This window comes from Salmo trutta, chromosome 20 (genome assembly GCF_901001165.1).
Source record: "Salmo trutta chromosome 20, fSalTru1.1, whole genome shotgun sequence".
Taxonomy (NCBI): Eukaryota; Metazoa; Chordata; class Actinopteri; order Salmoniformes; family Salmonidae; genus Salmo; species Salmo trutta.
The window spans coordinates 22,208,409-22,216,655 of record NC_042976.1 but is presented as its reverse complement, the minus strand read 5'-3'; the positions used below and the strand labels follow the sequence as shown (position 1 = coordinate 22,216,655).

The 8,247-nt window shown below is 44.3% G+C and overlaps 1 pseudogene; it reads right to left on the bottom strand.

Moving 5' to 3' along the window:
• Positions 1 to 213: 213 nt before the first annotated feature.
• Positions 214 to 7,238, bottom strand: LOC115155701 (guanylate-binding protein 1-like; annotated as a pseudogene).
• Between the last annotated feature and the right edge of the window lie 1,009 nt (positions 7,239 to 8,247).

Sequence of the window (8,247 nt, the reverse complement as noted above, 5' to 3'; positions counted from 1 at the left end):
CTAAACTAGAAAAACCGCCTGTCACACCCTGACCTACTCTACCATAGAAAATAACAGCTTTCTATGGTCAGGACGTGACACATATACTGTATAAGAAAAATAATAATATTTCCCTCTTGCATATAAAGCTTATACGGATTCTAAGCTTGGCTATTAACTTGACTTTTCGCTTTACATTGCTAGATAAAGCTAACAAATGTGTACATGCTCAAGTAATACACAATGTTTCTACTTCATAAAACCTCCCCTCATGAGCTTATATTGAAAGAAAGTGTTGGCAGGGTCCAATCCAAATCGAAGAACAGGCATGACTGTAGACTCAAGGAAACCACCTCCTTCCTTCTCAGGTTTGTTGCTCTTCTTGAACTCCTCTATCTCCTGTCTCATTAAGTCAGCCTTCTCCTTGTGGCCCTTCTCCAGCAGATCCTTCTGCTTCTGCATCTTGCACTCCAAGGCCCTGTGGAAGTCCCGTTCCTCTTGCTTCATCTCCTCCTTCATCTTCTCTTCCATCTGCTTCAACTTCTCGTCTTTGCTTCTGCAATCGTCCTCCATGGTGCGCTCCATCTCCAACCGTTTCTCTTCAGCAGCCTTCTTCTCGTGCTCCAGCACAGCTGATCTCTCCTTCTCCTCTGCATGGTCCAAAGGAAGAGTTGAGGAAGGAAAACACTCTAACTTCGAGACTACTCATGTTCTCTTTCATATGGAGGCAACAGACAGCCCCTGATCTTTTCCAAGTTCTGGAGTAGGCCATAACTTTTAGGTTAAACTTTAGCCCGTATACGTACTCTTTCAAACATCCCAGATCTATGTTGACTTCATGCAAGTGCAAGATTATCACATATTTATTGTGAGAAGTCACTCCAACCAGAAACTTGAATGGAGCCAGATAATAACATCTCAATGCTATATTTTGGACTTACCGTGGATCTTTTTCTAATTTTCTGTCAATTTTTTGTCAGCTTGTAGGATGGAATTTTTCTCTAGACTCTTCTCCTTCAGGAACTGCTCAAGAATCTCCTCAGCCTGCAGAAAATACCCCAAAAGGCTACATGTTTCATCATTCGTTGATGGCAATCTGTTTCTGGTATGATGCTGCAGATGGAAGCTAATGTGAATCATAACAGTAACAGAGGTTGATAGAAACAGCAATCCATCTACGGAATAGAAACTAAGTGGATCGGCCTGAAAGATGAGAACAGCTCCAGTGTTTAATATGGATTTTTTGCTGAATGTTTCAGCCCTAGAAAGGATTCTTACCCTAACTCCTTTATCAGGCTCGGCCCAGTATTGTGCCACCATGTTGTCATGGGGATTGCAGTAAAGCTCATATCCCCCAGGTGTGGCGGAGATCCTCTCTTTAATCTTCTGGGCCATCGGAGCAGACAGCTTCTCCAGAAGGGACGCACACTTCTTCTCTGAGGCATCCTCGTTCTGGATGAGAAGGTCAGCGTAGTGCTTCGCAATGGCCACCTGCAGGAGTCAAGACTGTTTTAGGGAAGAATTTGTAAAAAGTGGTCCTTGACAGAGTTAAGAACTAAGGCAGTGTTTGTACCAGGCACAGATCTCAAATGATGACCCTTACCGCCAACGCTTTCAAGAAACCCCATTTTCGTCTCTGAAGGATCGTTTCATGAAAGCCTGCATGGCCTGATGGTCTGAGCGGAGGTGATGAGCTGAAATCTGACCCATGGCCACAGGGAATAAGGCCTTCACCTCCTCCATGCCCCTCTGGTACACCGCCAGGCCCTCATCCACAGCAGCCTGGTTCTCAATTTGAGCCATGGCCAGCACCGCATTCTCCAGACAGGGCACAGAGCCTTTGGCTATGGTCTCCACATAGGTGTTAACCAAGTGGCCGAGCACTGCAATCAGATAGAGGCGGGAAGAAAAATACAAGTGTATACATTTGGTGGTACAATAACATAGGCTACATTTAAAAAAAAATGTATTACACCTTTATTTAACCAGGTAGGCTAGTTGAGAACAAGTTCTAATTTACAACTGCGACCTGGCAAAGATAAAGCAAAGCACTGCGACACAAACAACAACTCAGAGTTACACATGGAATAAACAAGCGTACAGTCAATAACACAATAGAAAAAAAATAAAGTCTATATACACAATGTGTGTAAATGGCATGAGGAGGTAAGGCAAAAAATAGTCCATAGTAGCGAAGTAATTACAATTTAGCAAATTAACACTGGAGTGATAGATTTGCAGATGATGACGTGCAAGTAGAAATACTGGTATGCAAAAGAGCAGAAAAGTAAATAAAAACAATATGGGAATGAGGTAGGTACATTGGATGGGCTATTTACAGATGTGCTATGTATAGCTGCAGCGATCGGTTAGCTGCTCAGATAGCTGATGTTTAAAGCTAGTGAGGGAAATATAAGTCTCCAGCTTCAGCGGTTTTTGCAATTTATTCCAGTCATTGGCAGCAGAGAACTGGAAGGCGGCCAAAGCAGGTGTTGGCTTTGGGGATGACCAGTGAGATATACCTGCTGGAGTGCGTGCTACGAGTAGGTGTTGTTATCGTGACCAGTGAGCTGAGATAAGGCGGAGCTTTACCTAGCAAAGACTTATAGATGACCTGAAGCCAGTGGGTCTGGCAACGAATATGTAGCGAGGGCCAGTGGACGAGAGCATACAGGTCGCGGTGGTGGGTGGTATATGGGGCTTTGGTGACAAAACAGATGGCACTGTGATAGACTGCATCCAGTTTGCAGAGTAGAGTGTTGGAGGCTATTTTTTAAATGACGTCGCCGAAGTCGAGGATCGGTAGGATAGTCAGTTTTACGAGGGTATGTTTGGTGGCGTGAGTGAAGGAGGCTTGGTTGCGAAATAGGAAGACAATTCTAGATTTAATTTTGGATTGGAGATGTTTAATATGAGTCTGGAAGGAGAGTTTACAGTCTAGCCAGACACCTAGGTATTTGTAGATGTCCACATATTCTAAGTCAGAACCGTCCAGAGTAGTGATGCTAGTCGGGCGGGCGGGTGCGGGCAGCGAATGGTTGAAAAGCATGCATTTAGTTTTACTAGCGTTTAAGAGCAGTTGGAGGCCACAAAAGGAGTGTTGTATGGCATTGAAGCTTGTTTGGAGTTTGGTAACACAAAATCCAAAGAAGGGCCAGATGTATACAGAATGGTGTCGTCTACGTAAAGGTGGATCAGGGAATCACCCGCAGCAAGAGTGACATCGTTGATATATACAGAGAAAAGAGTCGGCCCGAGAATTGAACCCTGTGGTACCCCCATAGAAACTGCCAGAGGTACGGATAACAGGCCCTCCGATTTGACACACTGAACTCTGTCTGAGAAGTAGGCCTGTCAGTCATTTGAGAAACCAAGGCTGTTGAGTCTGCCGATAAGAATACTGTGATAGACAGAGTCGAAAGCCTTGGCCAGGTCAATGAATACGGCTGCACAGTACTGGCTTTTATCGATGGCAGTTATGATATAGTTTAGTACCTTGAGCGTGGCTGAGGTGCATCTGTGACCAGCTCGGAAACCGGACTGCACAGCGGAGAAGGTACGGTGAGATTCGAAATGGTCATTGATCAGTTTATTAACTTGGCTTTCAAAGACTTTAGAAAGGCAGCGCAGGATGGATATCGGTCTAGAGTGTCACCCTCTTTGAAGAGGGGGATGACCGCAGCAGCTTTCCAATCTTTAGGGATCTCGGACAATACGAAAGAGAGGTTGAACAGACTGGTAATAGGGGTTGCAACAATGACGGCGGATAATTTTAGAAAGAGAGGTTCCAGATTGTCTAGCCCAGCTGATTTGTACGGGTCCAGGTTTTGCAGCTCTTTCAGAAAATCTGCTGTCTGGATTTGGGTGAAGGAGAAGCTTGGGAGGCTTGGGCAAGTAGCTGTGGGGGGTGCGGAGCTGTTGGCCGGGTTAGTCAGGAGGAAAGCATGGCCAGCCATAGAGAAATGCTTATTGAAACATTCAATACATCTGTGCAGAATCTGCAGATTTTTTACTTACTTCTCCCGGTAACTTTGTGGCCCCCTTTGACAGTTTTTGTACGGCTCTCCTGGAAAATGAAGCAGCAGAAAGTATCTGCAACCTTTCGGAAGCTTCCACAGAGGTCAGCTTCGTCCATGGAATCCAGATGGGGCATGTTGGCAGGAGTTGTAGGGGTGGGGAATACAAAGCACTTGCGCGAGGGGAAGTAGTTCCGGATGCACTCTCGTGGGAGGTTGTACATCAGGTTCTTTTTACCCCCACCTGAATGATAGTCAGCATTCACCATTACAGTTGACATTAGTCTATTTTTAGGACCAGTTTCCCAGACACAGACTAGGCCTTGTCCTGGACACAAAAGTGTGTTCAATGGAGAATCTCGTCTGGAGGCCTAATCTGTGTCTGGGAGACTGGCTCTTAGTTCACCATCCAAACACACAATCATTAACAGATAAGCATATACAGAGATATGCTTAAATTAACTTAAGGCAGAAGACTTTATGACCAATAAACAAACTGGATAAAAAAATTGTGTCACTTGATTTATGAGTCTGTTTGATTATGAGTGTAATCCTACAATACATTTCCATAGGAATGATTTTATAACGTGTAATTTAGCAAGTGTCAGAGCAAATATCAATCTTCTTGTTTTTCAACCTCTTTGTTCTTGTGACAATGATTGTTCCAACTGAATAATTGTTCATGGGGAGTACTATTCTAGTGACATTGTGCACAGTTGATCATTGGGGTGGTGGCTAGTGCTAATGTCACCTTTTCTGAGTTCCAGGGAATGCTCCAGATACTCATCTTCGGTGACGTTTCTACCGTCGATCTCGAGTAGTAGAGTGAAATCTCTGATGGCCCACAAAAAATTCGGAAAGAACAGCACAAACTGGGCGTCCCCTCCTTCCTCGTCATCATGAGAGGATGAAGCTGCACTGGAAGAATTCACCTTGATCCGCTCTGTCAGCTCACTCACATATCTATAGGGCCGGTTGAGGATTGACTGATAAAAGCTACCAAAGTTTTAAAAAATCATGTGCGTCTACATTGACATGTGCCTGCGACAGTTGTACAAGGACTTGCTATACAACAGTTATAGCATACGAGCAGTTTCAGTTTATTTTTGAATGGACTGTGTCCACATGCACTGAGTAACCCCTAAGGGAATTGATCCAACAAAGTACAGTGTGTTGAACATTCTGCAAACACATAATTAATGCTGTCAGTAACACAATATATTGCTCCAGGTCTATAAGGACATTTTGCTCAGCATCCAATAGATACACAAACATACAGCACTTTCACTTTCAATATAAGAGGGAGTTCTAAGAAATGGCCCGGTTGGGAGAAACATCCCCTACCCATGTGATATGTACACCTGTTAAGTCAATAGGAGAGAAAAGGGGGGAGGATTGCCATGGGGAAATTGATATTGGTTTAAAGGATACTGGAGATTCTCCACGGCTTGATTGTCGATGGTCCCTCGACTGTTGTAGACCAGAGTACTGCTTAACAGCAACATGCCTATTGGTGATCTGGCTAAATGAAATGAAATAATAAAAAATGCACTTTATATACACAAAAGCATGTGGACACCCCTTCAAATGACTGGGTTGAGCTATTTAAGTCACACCCGTTGCTGACAGATAAAATCGAGTACACAGCCATGCAATCTTCATAGACAAAGATTGGCAGGAAAATGGCCTTACTGAAGAGCTCAGTGACTTTCCAACAAGTCACATTGTCAAATTTCTGCCCTGCTAGAGCTGCTCCGGTGAACTGTAAGTGCTGTTATTGAGAAGTGGAAACATCTAGGAGCAACAACGCAAAGGCTCAGCCGTGAAGTGGTAGGCCACACAAGCTCACAGAACAGACCGCCGAGTACTGAAACGCATAGAGCTTAAAAATCGCCTGTCCTCGGTTGCAACACTCACTACCGAGTTCCAAACTGCCTTTGGAAGTAATGTCAGCACAAGAACTGTTCGCAGGACGATCATGAATGTGTTTCCATGGCCGAGCAGCCGCACACAAGCCTAAGATCACCATGCGCAATGCCACACGTCGGGTGGAGTGGTGTAAAGCTCACCGCCATTGGACTCTGGAGCAGTGGAAACGCATTCTCTGGAGTTATGAATCACGCTTAACCATCTGGCAGTCCGACGGACAAATCTGGGTTTGACGGATGCCAGGAGAATGCTACCTGCCCGAATGCATAATGCCAAATGTAAAGTTTGGAGGAGGAGGAATAATGGTCTGGGGCTGTTTTTCATGGTTTGGGCTAGGCGCCTTAATTCCAGTGAAGGGAAATCTTAATGCTACAGTATACAATGACATTCTAGGACAATTCTATGCTTCCAACTTTGTGGCAACAGTTTGGGAAATGCCCTTTCCTGTTTCAGCATGACAATGCCCCTGTGCACAAAGCGAGGTCCATATAGAAATGGATTGTCGAGATCAGTGTGGAAGAACTTGACTGGCCTGCACACAGACTTGACCTTAACCCTGTCGAACACCTTTGGGATGAAATGGACCGGCAACTGCGAGCCAGGCCTAATCGCCCAACATCAGTGCCCAACCTCACTATGCTCTTGTGGCTGCATGGAAGCAAGTCCCCGCAGCAATGTTCCAACATCTATTGGAACGCTTTCCCAGAAGAGTGGAGGCTGTTATAGCAGCGAAGGGAGGACCAACTCCATATTAATGCCTATGTGTCCACATACTTTTGGTCATGTAGTGTATGTGTGTTTAGATATTTGTTCACTGTGCTAGATTACTAATGTGAATTTTAACGAGACTGAACGTTGACCTCTCACCTTCTCCACGTCCCCCAGCCCCTCTGTATCTAGCAGCACCAGGGTGTGGTCTCTTTTTTCAGGGTGAGGCACACACCACATCCAGATTCCCTTACTCTTGGATTGAATGGTGGCTCCCAGGGCAAAACCTAAATCAATATTTCAAAGACCATTTTAAGATTTTTTTTTAATATATATATTTATTTTAAAATAATTGACTATTGAGGCACAGATGATGCCCAAACCAGTTTGTGAATTCAGATATGTCTCTCAGCATCAGTCAGTCTCTGTCTCACCTCTTATCTTTCCAGCCAGCTTGTTCATGAGGTAAGACTTGCCGGTGCGGTACAGCCCGACCACCGCCACCACTATGACTTGCTGGTTCAGGCTCATCAGGTACTTGATGGCACCAGGAAGTACATGAAGCTCACAGTCGGCGTTCTCGACAAGGCACATTGGGGAATCCATGGTCAAGTGACTTCACTGGATGATCAGCCTACAGCTCCAACAAATATTCAATCTATAATAAAATGATTAATTAAATATAGTTCAGGTGAATATGATATAGCCTAGGACTTCTGTATAGGCTATGTATTTTTTTTTAAAGATCTGCATAATTAAAATGGCTGAGCCATATGCATATACAATTAAAAGTGAAGTTAAAATATTGTCCAATGTTAGCTTCAATTTCATTATGAAATTCGTCTTCAAACATTAAATTGTTTTCTGGGTATGGAAAAGCAGTTGTCGATTCTAGCCTTCTCACATAATTGACTTCTCCAAAAGCCTGCTCCAAACCAGCTGTAAAATGGCAGGGGGTTGATACACTGTAGAATACCTACAGTGCATTCGGAAAGTAGTCAGACCCCTTTTACCCTCATCAATCTACACACAATACCCCTTAATGACAAAGCAAAAACAGGTTTTTATAAATGTTTGCAAATGTATTACAAATAAAAAAACTCATATCACATTTACATAAGTATTCAGACTTTTTACTCAGTACTTTGTTGAAGCTTCTTTGGCAGCAATTACAGCCTTGAGTCTTCTTGGGTATGACGCTACAAGCTTGGCACTCCTGTATTTGGGGAGTATCTCTCATTCTTCTCTGCAGATCCTCTCAAGCTGAGGTTGGATGAGGAGCGTTACTGAACAGCTATTTTCTCCAGAGATGTTCGATCGGGTTCAAGTCCGGGCTCTTGCTGGGCCACTCAAGGACATTCAGAAACTTGTCCAGAAGCCACCCCTGCGTTTTCTTGGCTGTGTTCTTAGGTTTGTTGTATTGTTGGAAGGTGACCCTTCACCCCAGTCTGAGGTCCTGAGCGCTCTGGAGCAGGTTTTCATCAAGGATCTCTCTGTACTTTGCTCCGTTCATCTTTCCCTCGATCCTGACTAGTCTCCCAGTCCCTGACTCTGAAAAACATCCTCACAGCATGATGCTGCCACCACCACCATGCTTCACCATAGGGATGGTGCC